This window comes from Zingiber officinale, chromosome 2A (genome assembly GCF_018446385.1).
Source record: "Zingiber officinale cultivar Zhangliang chromosome 2A, Zo_v1.1, whole genome shotgun sequence".
NCBI classification, from domain to species: Eukaryota; Viridiplantae; Streptophyta; class Magnoliopsida; order Zingiberales; family Zingiberaceae; genus Zingiber; species Zingiber officinale.
In genome coordinates this window covers 38,276,868-38,289,008 of record NC_055988.1, presented here as the reverse complement: position 1 = coordinate 38,289,008, position 12,141 = coordinate 38,276,868, and the positions used below count along the sequence as shown (strand labels likewise).

General features: G+C 39.0%; 1 non-coding gene across 1 annotated transcript; it reads left to right on the top strand.

The window, feature by feature from the left end:
* The first annotated feature begins 10,240 nt into the window (after positions 1 to 10,240).
* Positions 10,241 to 10,346, top strand: LOC122044772. Its single transcript, XR_006129776.1, has one exon. It is a non-coding gene; the product is annotated as a small nucleolar RNA R71 (small nucleolar RNA).
* Positions 10,347 to 12,141: the final 1,795 nt, after the last annotated feature.

Here is a 12,141-nt window from a genome sequence, read left to right as displayed (position 1 = left end):
GATATCTAAAAACAGGGTTTTGCATGTGAGAAGCCTTGGCTCTAGAGGGCTCATAGGGATAATCTAATCCGGTGATAGAATTCTAAAAATTGTTCCAATTAAACCTAGAGTCAAACCTCTGAGAGCTACCAGAAGACAATCCAAAACAAGTGTTGAAGTCACTAAATGTCCATTGAAATTCTTGATTCATTAATCTAAAGGTTATCTTGCCAATATAATCATCCTCATTGGCAAAATGGACATCTAGTGGACTTAGAAACTCCAAAACAAGGTGAGGATAAGTAGGTAGATGTGTGTACAACATATCACTCCAATCCAAGAACCCAATCATCTGATCTATATCATCCCTAATTCTCATCATATCTAAAATGGTAGGGTCCATATACCTAGTACATACGATCATTCTATTGATAAGAATTGCAAATCTACTTATTTGATCATCATTTCTAAACATGATATTGAATTCATTGTCATTACCTTCGTCGCGTGAGGTCCTCTTCCCTTTGCCTTTAACCGGTTGTTTCCCCTTATCTTTGGTTGGCTCCTTCCCTTTGTCTCCACCACTAGATCCACCACCTCCCTTGCAAAGTCTCTTCAAAAGGTTGGACATTTTGTCAAGTTAGAGTAGGGAAGGGTATTGTTTGTGATTGGAGAAGCTAGATCTTGAAGAAATAGATCGTAGGGTTATGAAAGTGGAGATCTTTGAGTCTAGGAGAAGGGAAAAATCTAGGTCTAGATGAAGTTTGTGGAAAAGAAAGAGTTTTAGACCTAGATTTAAGAAGATTTGGAGAGAAGGTTGAAGAAGAAGGGAGTTTTGGAGAGAAGAGGGTGTTGAGATGAGGAGGGTGTGTGGGGGACACGGCTTGAATCTGGTCATGTATAGGAGACACTGCCTGATCAGATTTCTCCACACGGGCCATGTAGATCTACATGACCCCTGCCTTCTCCCTCTCGGGTTGACTAACACGGTCGTGCCAATTGGCACGGCCATACCCTTCTCCTCCTCGTCTATCCTTGCATGGTCGTGTCTGGGACACAGCCTCACCAGCTTCCTTATATGGAATCAGCACACGGCCGTGTCGAATGACACGGCCAGTGCATGCTTCTGTGCTGGTTTCTTCACACGGTCATGTGTGAAACATGGCCAAGAAGCTCTCCTCCTCTGGATTCTTCACACGGTCATGTCTGGGACACGGCCATGCACCTTTTCTTCTCTGGAGACTCCACACGGTCGTGTCATGTAGACACGGCCCAAGCATCTCCCTTTTTTGCAGCATATGCTTGGTCGTGTACTGCTGCACACTACCATGCTCTGTTTTGCTCCACTTGATGATTCTTCTCCTTTCTTGCTTCTCCAATACTTCCATGCCCATGAAGAAATCATGGCCAGCTCATGGAAGTGAAATTTCAACCTGAAAATAAAGAACAAACAAAGTAAAAACACTACAAATGAAAAATAGAAACATGGAATGAAACAAACTAAAAAGAACCCTTGAGTTGCCTCCCAAGAAGCGCTTCACTACAACAAAAATCCTCATAGACATCGGTTTTCCACCGGTGTCTATTTCATTTTCGACCGATGTCTATGAAGCCGATGTTAAAAGTCTGCCATTTTAGACATCGGGTTAAAACCGGTGTAATATCACTTAACGACACCGGTCTTCAAATCAGTTATTAACCGGTGTAGTATCACTTAACGACACCGTTTCATCAACGGTGTAAAACCGATGTAATATTGTATGTTAATAACACTAGTTTTGGTAGTGGTAAATGACCGATGTAATATTAGTTAATAACACCGGTTTTGCAGTGGTGGAAAACCGATGTAATATGTATATTTTTTAACAGCACAAATTTGATTTCCGAAACAATGAAAAACCGACAATAATAAAAAAAAATACACAAATTATACAAATATTCTTCATTCAACAATATCCATAAAATACATAAATATTCACAAATTATATAAATAATCTTCTTACAACAGTATCCATAAAATACCCAAACATTCTTTTTACATCAAAAGCTAGCTAATAGATATCAAAATCAAGGTAGAACATTCTTTTAACACATCAAGGTAGAACCGCACTTCAAATGTAATCTAGCATGCATTCAGCCCACTCGAACCGCACTTCATCAATTTCAACTCTGGAGTACTTGAGATTTGTAAACTGTAAAAACACATAAATAATATATTAGTAAACCAAGACCAAAGATCATAGTTGAAAATGCAATAAGAGCACTAGGTAACAAGATGACTAATTGGAATGCTTAAAAAGATAAACATTCATCAATTATCTCAACCACATCATATAGTGATAGATCTATGAATAACAGGTTCAAATCTAACCCTTGCATCCTTTTGGGAGGCAATCTAATTTGATAAACGAGCAAAAAGATGATTTACTCAAAATTAGTTTACATTTGTAAAAAACAATATCACTTCTGATACTTTATTTTGTACATTTTATCAGTTAAAAGGAAAAAAGTACACTTACCACAGTGAACACAAAGGGGCCTCTTTACCTGGAGACAAATTCATGTTCAGAAATAGATACTGAGACAAATCAAATTAATAGATGTGTAAATATTAGTGGAACTGTTTCTTTCGTTTTCGGTTACCTGTTTCAAGATCATGCCAAGGATGGGCAGCCACTGATCTCTTGGACAATGACGACAATATCCTTTCATTCAACTTTGGAGCTGCAACGTTCTCCTGTTGTCCGCTTATATTTCTACATACATAACAACATAATAAGGAGTATTTAAGGAGATTGCAAGAGTTTATTGATAACAAAAGTCCAAGGTAACTCATGATCCATGAAAAAAATATATAGAGAGAAAACAAAAAACTAGCAATCTAGAAGTTTTGCGCCTTGGCATTATCAGAATGAAAGTTTAGTAATATGATAGCTGACGTCAAACAGAGTTGCAAATCCAAAAGATGGCCATTTGTTCCCCTATTATGGAAGTTAATTAACAATTGAACTTGTATCCAACAAATTAAAGAATGAAAAATTACTGGACAAGTTGGAAAATATGTTATTATTTCATTTTTATGCTCACATAATCATTGTGGTACTAATGAACTGTATACAAATTACAGGGCACTAATTGGATAATCAACCAACTGCTTGCATTTAAAGCAATGTAGAAGGTTTCATCACTTAACAAGACCTCATAAAAACAAGTCCTTCATCAAGTTCACCAGCATTACTGCAGCAGATCGATAATTCACGAATAGTTTAATGATTTCAATGCAAGTAAATGATCAAAATCAAGACTAAAAGAGATTAAAGCAGGAACCGGAACCGAGAGTGCGATGCTTTTACCTTGACGAAGGAATCGGAAGCGATGAGGGCGTAGTGATCGGGATCGGAAAGAGAGAGATCGTTGCGATCTTCAGACACGGATGCGGTAGAGGACGAGGCTCCGAGGGAGTATTTATAGGATGGAATAGTTTAATGAATATCTAATTTTCTCAATACGTATATATAACAATTGTACCCTTAATCAATTAAAACAAGTTCACAGTCATAAACAAACAAATCATAAAGCACCAAACACATAACAACAATAGAATACGACGACCAACAAAAACAATCAATCTAGAAAAAATATTCTAACTGTATTAAAATTAAAATAAACTGGAATTGAATAAGAAGAAGAGAACAGGCACACCTTTGCTAGCAATCTCATCGACATGGTTATCCTGACCTTTTCTCTTGATGTTGAACCATTTTTTAACAAAGGCCTTGGACCAAGACAGCTGCTCCCAAGAAACTGAGGGAACAAAGCATGCCCAAATCAACCATCTTAGAGATGAAGAAAATAGAACTAAAGAAAAGAAATATATTATTTTTTCATCTTGCAAAAAAAAACCTTGCTTTTCTTTGGATCGTCATCTCTCATCGTTGCAACACTCCTTCATGCAGTGACTGTAAGTTAGCTCGCCAAACACTCCCAAGGCTATACTATAAAAGATATTTGGCGAGAAGTAACCATAAAAGATATTTCAAATTTAATCAATAATGTAATTCTCTTACCCAGTTTAATCAATAATTTAATCAATAATCTTTGGACCAGTATGGCTTTGGGTTTCAATTTTTACCGGTTGAACCTGACAATCTGGACAAATTTTGTAAACACGGCCATATGATAATGTACACAAATATGGCATGGTATTGACTAATTTAGCAGTGTTTCCTAGAATAGATTAATTATTCTTGAAGCATGTCCCATTTCTAGATGAATTTATCATTCTAATACTCATCATCTAAAATAGAAGGGAAAAAAAAGCCACATGCAGAAAGTCCACATAAGGAAAAAAAACCTAGCTAGAAAATTTGCCCGAGGAATATAACTTCAGCCTGTAAACACCATATTGTTATAGCAAAAATACAGTAGTGAGACAGAACCAACAATTGAGTTATTGGAGATGGATACCAGCCATTCCCTATGACCTTGATGACTGTTATCACCATCATGGACTTTCACTACTACTTGAAGGGGTTGCAGCCCATCCCTGAGATCTTCGCTGATCAAACCTTTGTAAACTCTACCAAATCCTCCAACACCCAAAACATGATCCTGCCTAAAATTCCCTGTGATTAGCTTCAGCTCACTGAAAGTGAAGGCTATGAGGGAATTTACTGCTATATCCCATCGCAAATCCTCAACTTCCTCAGGGTTTGAAGGCAGTTTGCTACCTTCCTTCTCCTCTTGTCTCACAACATGTGTCTGGAGTCTTGGGCATTCTGTTGATGGACAAAACAAGCTTTTACAACCCATGCTTCCTTTGGTGTATCTAACATGCATCAGTACAGCACAAGCTAAAACCTGACTATTTGTACTAAGGCATAAACACGATTATCAAAAGAAAACATTGTTAAATCTGTTTCCCCCAAAAGATACAAAGTTTATAATGGTTTCAGGTCAAAAATTCACAAGCAACTTTAAAGAATACAAGGAAAACCATGTGTCTATTCCTTACTTGCAAAACCCCAGAGAACAAATAGGAAGTTTCTTTATCAAACTTAGCATGTATCTACTTTGCTCTTTAGCAAAATATCACAGCTTTAGCTACTAAAAAATAAGTATAAGAAACAAAAAATCAACTCTCAGAGACAACCAAATCACTGGAGTTAAAAAAGAGGAGACCCACCTGACTTCGAACTGGATGACACTCCGTAGACGGATGTCTTCCCTTTGACCTAGCAGTTACCCATTAATTATCCAGGAACTACCAATACAACTCACCAGGCGCGAGATCAGCCAAAGATGATCTTTTTCACAAGTAGGGTTAAGGACAGAGATAGGAAGGCATCCACGACCAAAGCTCGCTCCTTTCGGTGAAGGAAGCACACGGGGCTGCTGCTCTTGCCTCGCTACAGATTTTTCCTTGGTGCCAGACCGTGCGATAGTGCCCAAATTCTTCACCAGATCTCCTTGGTGCCAGACCGTGCGATAGTGTCCGATTTTAGTATTGTTCTTGATGAACACTTTCCATGGGCGGGTAGGGTGAGAGGAGGCCTACGTTTTCAGTCACGAAAAGGTAAGGTTTGACTTCATTGAAAGCACAGAGGCGGAGGAGGCGTCGAGAGGAGATGGGTGTTCAGGTCGCTGGGACGTGGTCCACCTCCACGACGCCGTCGCAGGCCGCCGTCTTCGCTGCCGTTGTCTCCACCGTTGGGTCCGGCAAGCGGAAGGGCATCGTGGGTTGCACGTTCCTTGGGGCTGGCGAATCGGCCAGGCTACTGCGGACTCGGTCGATGGAGGTTGGGGGAGGCAGAGGAAGGCAGCCACTTGGACATGGCTTTTTACGCCGCCGCGCCTTCGGCGCCAAGATCGAGTGCTTCCCTTCTGGCGGCGTCGATGATGGTCGGGCGGAGGAGGATAATGTGGAGGAGTTTGCTCAGAGGTTGGAGGAATCGATTCTCGAGCTTCAGCAGTAACAAGGAAATGGAGGAGACGCATCCCTGTTCTCTGCTTCCTTTTGCCTCAACACGAGCTCGCCGCCGTCGTTGAGCAAGCAAGAGCCTTCAACGGAGCCCCCGTGGGTGCCGGTGAGGCCGGAGCCGTCGGACTGGCCCGGCCAGATCGTGCCGGCGAGCGTGGAGAAGAAGCAGGTGGTTTTGATCTTCCTCATCGATCCAAGATCCAAGAAGGGGAAGAGATCCAGTAAGGGGAAGAGGGAGATGAGGCTGAGAGAGATGGTCACGAGGTTTAGGTTTAGGTTTAGACTGAGAGAAGCGGCGTGATATTAGTTTAGGTTTGGAGGGAACTTTGTGAAGTGTTGTAAATTTTGGCTGGTTGAAAAATTAAATTATTTTTTTTTGTTCATTAACACCGGGTTTTAAAAATCGCTGTTAAAACTGGTGTCTATTAACAAAAAAAGGCGCTCATAGACATCGACTAAAAAACCGATGTCTATGAGCGAAAATCTGCGCTCATAGACACCGATTTTTGGAAAAACCAATGTAAAATATTCAAAGACATCGGTTTTTACTTAAAACTGTTGTTGTTCCACCGATTCCTATGAAAGTTTTTCTTGTAGTGCTTGTTGGGATTTTCGGGCCACAAAAACCGCTTTTTACGTTGCAGAAATCCCGAAATCCCATGCCACCGGATCCGTGAGAAGATTAAAAGAACAAAAATTACATGTACATATTTTCTAACCTAGATCTACACTATATCTACATGTTAAGGAGTTTATACCTTTGATGCGAAGCCCTTCGCTTATCCCGCTCGTCCAAGGTTCGCCGGATCTCAAGGGTGTCAAGTGAACACCCCTCTATGTGTATCCACACGAACAAGAGGTGGAGAAAAACACCTAGAGTGTGCTAGCACTCTTGGATGTTTCGGCCAAGGAGGAGAGGGAGAGAAGAGAATGAAAAGAGGAAGAAGATGAAATTAAGGTTGCCTTGAATTAGCACACAAATGCACTAATTCCTCCTTTTTAAGTGGTCGGCCACACAAGGAAGACCAAGAGTCATGGCTCTTGGTTTTCCCTCATGAGGTGGCACACACATGAGCAAGACTTGATGATGTGGAACGTCATCATTGATTGGCCCCATGCCATGTCACAAATGATGTGGCATTGGTTAAGTCAAACTTGACCTTTCATCTTCCTTCTCAAGTCAAGTCAAACTTGACCACTTCTCTCCCATAGTTGATCAAATCTAACCATTTGATTCAACCCAATTTAGTTTAATGAATCTACATTCATTGAATTAAATTGACTCAATGAATCATAATCTAATTAGACTCATTGGACACATGAATTAAATTGAGTCCAACTCAATTAGTCTAATTTGGATTACTCTTAATCCAATATGGTTCATCACATGAACCTAATCCTCTCGGTTCATCACATGAACCTAATCCTCTCGGTTCATCATATGAACCTATTCTCCATCTAATTGTCCTTTGTGTGTGACCCTATAGGTTCTTGTAACGTTGGCAATGCTCTTAAACCCATTTAGAAGTATAAGTAATGAGCGGTATCTAGCAACACATCATTACTACCCAAGTTACAAGAATGTTGAGATCCAACATCACCTTGTGACTACTAATTGTGACCCTTCATAATATATGACAAATGTCCTTCTATCCTTGACATCTAGATTAATCAATGTGAGACATAGACAGTGTCATCCTCTAATCCATCTAAATCTTGAACTCCAAGTAGACTCACTCTAATCAAATGAGCTCAATATCTCATATTGACTCATTTGGGCATGGTCATGCACTTAGTGGACTCACTCTATCAAGAATAATGATGTCACTCCCATTATATAGGAGGGATAAATCTCATCTACATCACTCACATCCCTCCACATAATTTGTTACATACCTAGTAATCGCCTTTATAGTCCACCCCAGTTACGGGTGATGTTTGACGAAGCCAAAGTATGCAATTCCTTATGTAGAGATCCATGGTGACTTCAGGTCCAAGGACTAATAGTCATACTAATAGCCACATGAAAAAGTATATGACACTCATATAATGATCCATGATACTTTCTCATGGCGGGTCATTCAGTATACATTCTCCAATGCATACCCATGTGTCAACTTGATATCTATATATCCATGACTTGTGAGATCAAGTCATCGAGTTGACCTACATGCTAGTCTTGTCGCATTAACATTGTCCCTGAATGTTAATACTTGACTAGGAATGATTAAGAGTAGTGTTCTCTATATCATCTCACTGTCGATTCAACCAATCGATTGATATAGATAAAAACCTTCTACTCAAGGATGCTATTACACTTAGTTATTTGGCACCAATACAAGTAAGTATAATAACCAAAATAAATGCCTTTATATACATAGGAATATGATACAATGAGTTCATACAATAATCATCATATGATTGGCTCTAGGGCTCTAACTAACAGCGCTTGTTTAAGGTCTTTTGCTCGACCAATCTTAATCACTCTTCTCTTTTTTAGCCCTTGGAGGGCAGACATATTTGTCATTTTTATTGGGAGGTCTTCTCCCAACATCTTCCACCACAATATTTTCTTCATTTGGTGGCCTCCCATGAGGATGGAAGTTCCATTCCTCCAGTTTGTAAATGCTTGCCCTGCTACAAGCATTCAAAAGAGAAGAGATATGGTTAGAGGCATTAGATAAATCATATTCCAACCTTTCCTTACCAATTACTAAAGAAAGTTTATGATTTTTAACATCTATGATAGCTCCAGCTGTAGCAAGGAATGGTCTTTCCAATATGATAGGAATTTTTGGATCCTCCTCCATGTCTAATACCATAAAATCGGTGGGAATTATACTCCCACCAACTTCTACTGGCACATCTTCTACAATATCCATAGGGTACCTGCAGGTGTGATCAACAAGTTGTAGTGTCATAGTAGTAAGTTTAAAATTTTTTAGACCTAATTTATTACAAATAGAATAAGGAATGAGGCTAACACTTGCCCCCAAATCACAAAAAGCTTTCTCAATAAATTCAGTTCCTATATTGTAAGGAATATAAAAGCTTCCAGGATCTTTCAACTTTGGGGAAGTGTTCTTTTCCAAAAGAGCGTTGCATTCCTCTGTAAGTGCAATGGTCTCTATGTCTCCTTTCCTTCTTTTGTTCGACATGATGTCCTTCAAGAATTTGGCAAACTTGGGCATTTGAAGAATTGCATCAATAAGAGGTACTTCAACACATATTTCTTTCACCTTCTCCAAGAATTTGCCAAACTCTTCATCCTTCTTTAACATAATAAGTCTTTGAGGAAAAGGGAATGCTATACTTTGATGGTTAAGTGGAAGAGTCTCTTCAACCTTAGTGATACTCTCCTAATTATCTTGAATCTGATTTGGTGCTGGAGGAGAGAGCTCTTCTTCAGTGTGCATCCCTTTTGGAGTAGTCACTTGGGGATCTCCCAAGGTTCGTCCTCTCCTAAGCTCAATTCTATTGCAGTGCTCCATAGAATTGACATCAGGCTTGCCAGGTAGTTGTCCTGGTGCTCTAGAAGATGAGGAAGCTAGTTGAGCAATCTGGCTATGCAGAATCTTTTGATGTTTATCAGAATTATCCATTCTCTGTGTAAGTTTCAAAATGTCCTGCTTCATTTCATTCTGATTGGAGATAATTTCTTCAAACATCTTTTCAATTTTAGACATAGGAAAGCCTTGAGAAGATTGTTGCTGAAAATTCTACTGCCCGGACTGAAAATTAGGCCTTGCCCCCATGGATGGTCCTTGATCTTGGTTATTTTTGTAAGAGAAATTAGGATGACTCTTCCATCGAGGATTGTAGGTATTTGAGTATGGGTTGTTCTGCCTTTGATTAAAACCCATGATTGCATCACATTGTTCCAATTAATTAATTTGTGTAGTGATAGCCCCCAATGGACATGAGTCATTTGAATGTTTAGAACTTCCACATACTTCACAAGAAGAAATAATGACATTGACCGTACTTGAGCTAGCTCCCATATTCTCAAACCTTTTTGTGAGAGCATCCAGTTTTGCAGCCAATAAAGTAACTACATCGACATCAAACTTCCCTGATGCTTTTGTTATTGGGTTCACACAAGAATAGCCACCACTTCTTTCGTTAGCCCATTGATGATGATTTTGTGCTACACTTTCAATTATTTCTTCGGCTTCATCCAAACTCTTATTCATAAGTGCCCCTCCAGCAGCTGAATCAAGGGACATCTTTGTATGATAATTGATGTCATTATAAAATGTATGTAGCACTAACCACCTTTCCAAACCATGGTGTGGGCATTGTCTGAGCATACTATTGTATCTATCCCAAGCTTCAAATAAAGATTCAGAGTCCGTTTGCTTGAAGCTTGCAATAAGGTTCCTCATATGAGCCGTTTTACTTGGAGGATAGAATTTGTCAAGGAATTATTGCTCACATTGCTCCCATGTGGTGATGCTATTCGGAGCCAAAGAGTTTAACCATTGCTTGGCTCTACCTCTCAAAGAGAACCCAAATAATAATAGGCACACCGCCTCAGAAGGAACACCATTCATCTTCATTGTGCCGTATATCTCGTAGAAGACCTCTAAATGTTGGTTGGGGTTTTCATGTGGTCCTCCACCAAACTGATTTTGCTGCACCATAAATATAATTACAGGTTTGATCTCAAAATTGTTTGCTTCAACTGAAGGCCTTGAAATACTAGATCGAAAACCCCTAGCGTAAGGTGCTGCATAATCCTTTAGTGGTCTATTAGTCATGATAGAATGTTCTTGTTCTTCTTGTTGTCTTTGCAGAATTTTTCTTCTATGAAATGTTCTATCTATCTCAGGGTCTAGAGGAAGAAGTTCTCCTACAAAGTTAGATCTTCGCATACACAAGAACAAGATAGCAAGATATGTTTACAAAAGAAAAAGAAGAAAGAAACTAAATCCAAAGAAAAATAGAGAAAAGTTAGACAAAAAATGTTAGAATAAAAAAATATAGAATTAGAATAACAACAAAAAGAATTGACAATAATGTTATACAAGAAAGAAAAAACTTATGAAAACAGGATTCTAAGAATTAGTTACAACTATGTAAATGAAAAGAAAAGTAAAGTTATGTTTAGTCTAACTCAATTGATAATCTCTAATGTTATAGCGCAGTTCCTGGCAACGGCACCAAAAATTTGTTGACTCTCCGTAAGTGTACGGATATGTCGTAAGTAATAATAAAATATATCAAATTCACAGGGACTGGAATAAGCACTAAAGATGTCTCAACGCGAGTAAGCTAAACAACTAATTAATTGATTTACAAAATCTAAGTTTAACTATGAAAGGTAAACAAAGAAATGAAAGAATAAGAAACAAGAATAAGGGTGATGATAAAGGGTATGTTCTAGGAGTTTTGGTTGCTTTGTAAGGATTGTTCAATGTAAATGATCTACCAAATCTTATTCCTTAATTGTCCATCATTTGTAGAAGGTTGTCGGTTCCCTCTTGCAATAGACAACCGGCCTAGGATTAAAATATATCTAAATGTGATCAATTAGAAATGAATCTATGTTGTCCTTACACGGGCTTGCCTGTCACATGCGTCCCTCGGATAATCAACATAGAATTTATCACTCCTCAACCGCATCAAGATATAATATAGAAACACATACAATCTATCCTACCATCTTGAAATACCTAATTTCTCCTTCAAGATTACCCCTCAAACGTCCTTACACGGGCATGTTCCTGTCACGAACGTCCCTCGGAAAATCGAATGAGAAATTACCTTACAAGATCCACAAGATATCCAAACATTCAATTAAGCATTGTAATTAAGCCCTAATTACAATAATCCACACATAAAAGAATAGATACAAACAGGGCAAAATCATAGAAATAGGAAATTGGCACATCCACAAGAGTTTTACATCAAATCATCCTTACAATTACTCCCTCCATCCTAGAACAAGAATCTACTCCATAAAACAAGGAAAGAACCCCCAAGAGATGAAGATTACAAGCATTCTTACCCCTCAAATCCAAGAAAAGAGAGAAGGAAAACTTATCTACAAAGAAGAATGTCTTCGGATCCAATCCTTGCTTTCCCGGAGTCAATTTGGTGAAGATCCACCCTTAGATTGCCAGAAATCCCTCCAAGAATGGTAAGGAACGCTCCAATCTTGTTTTCCCCCCAAAAGGGAG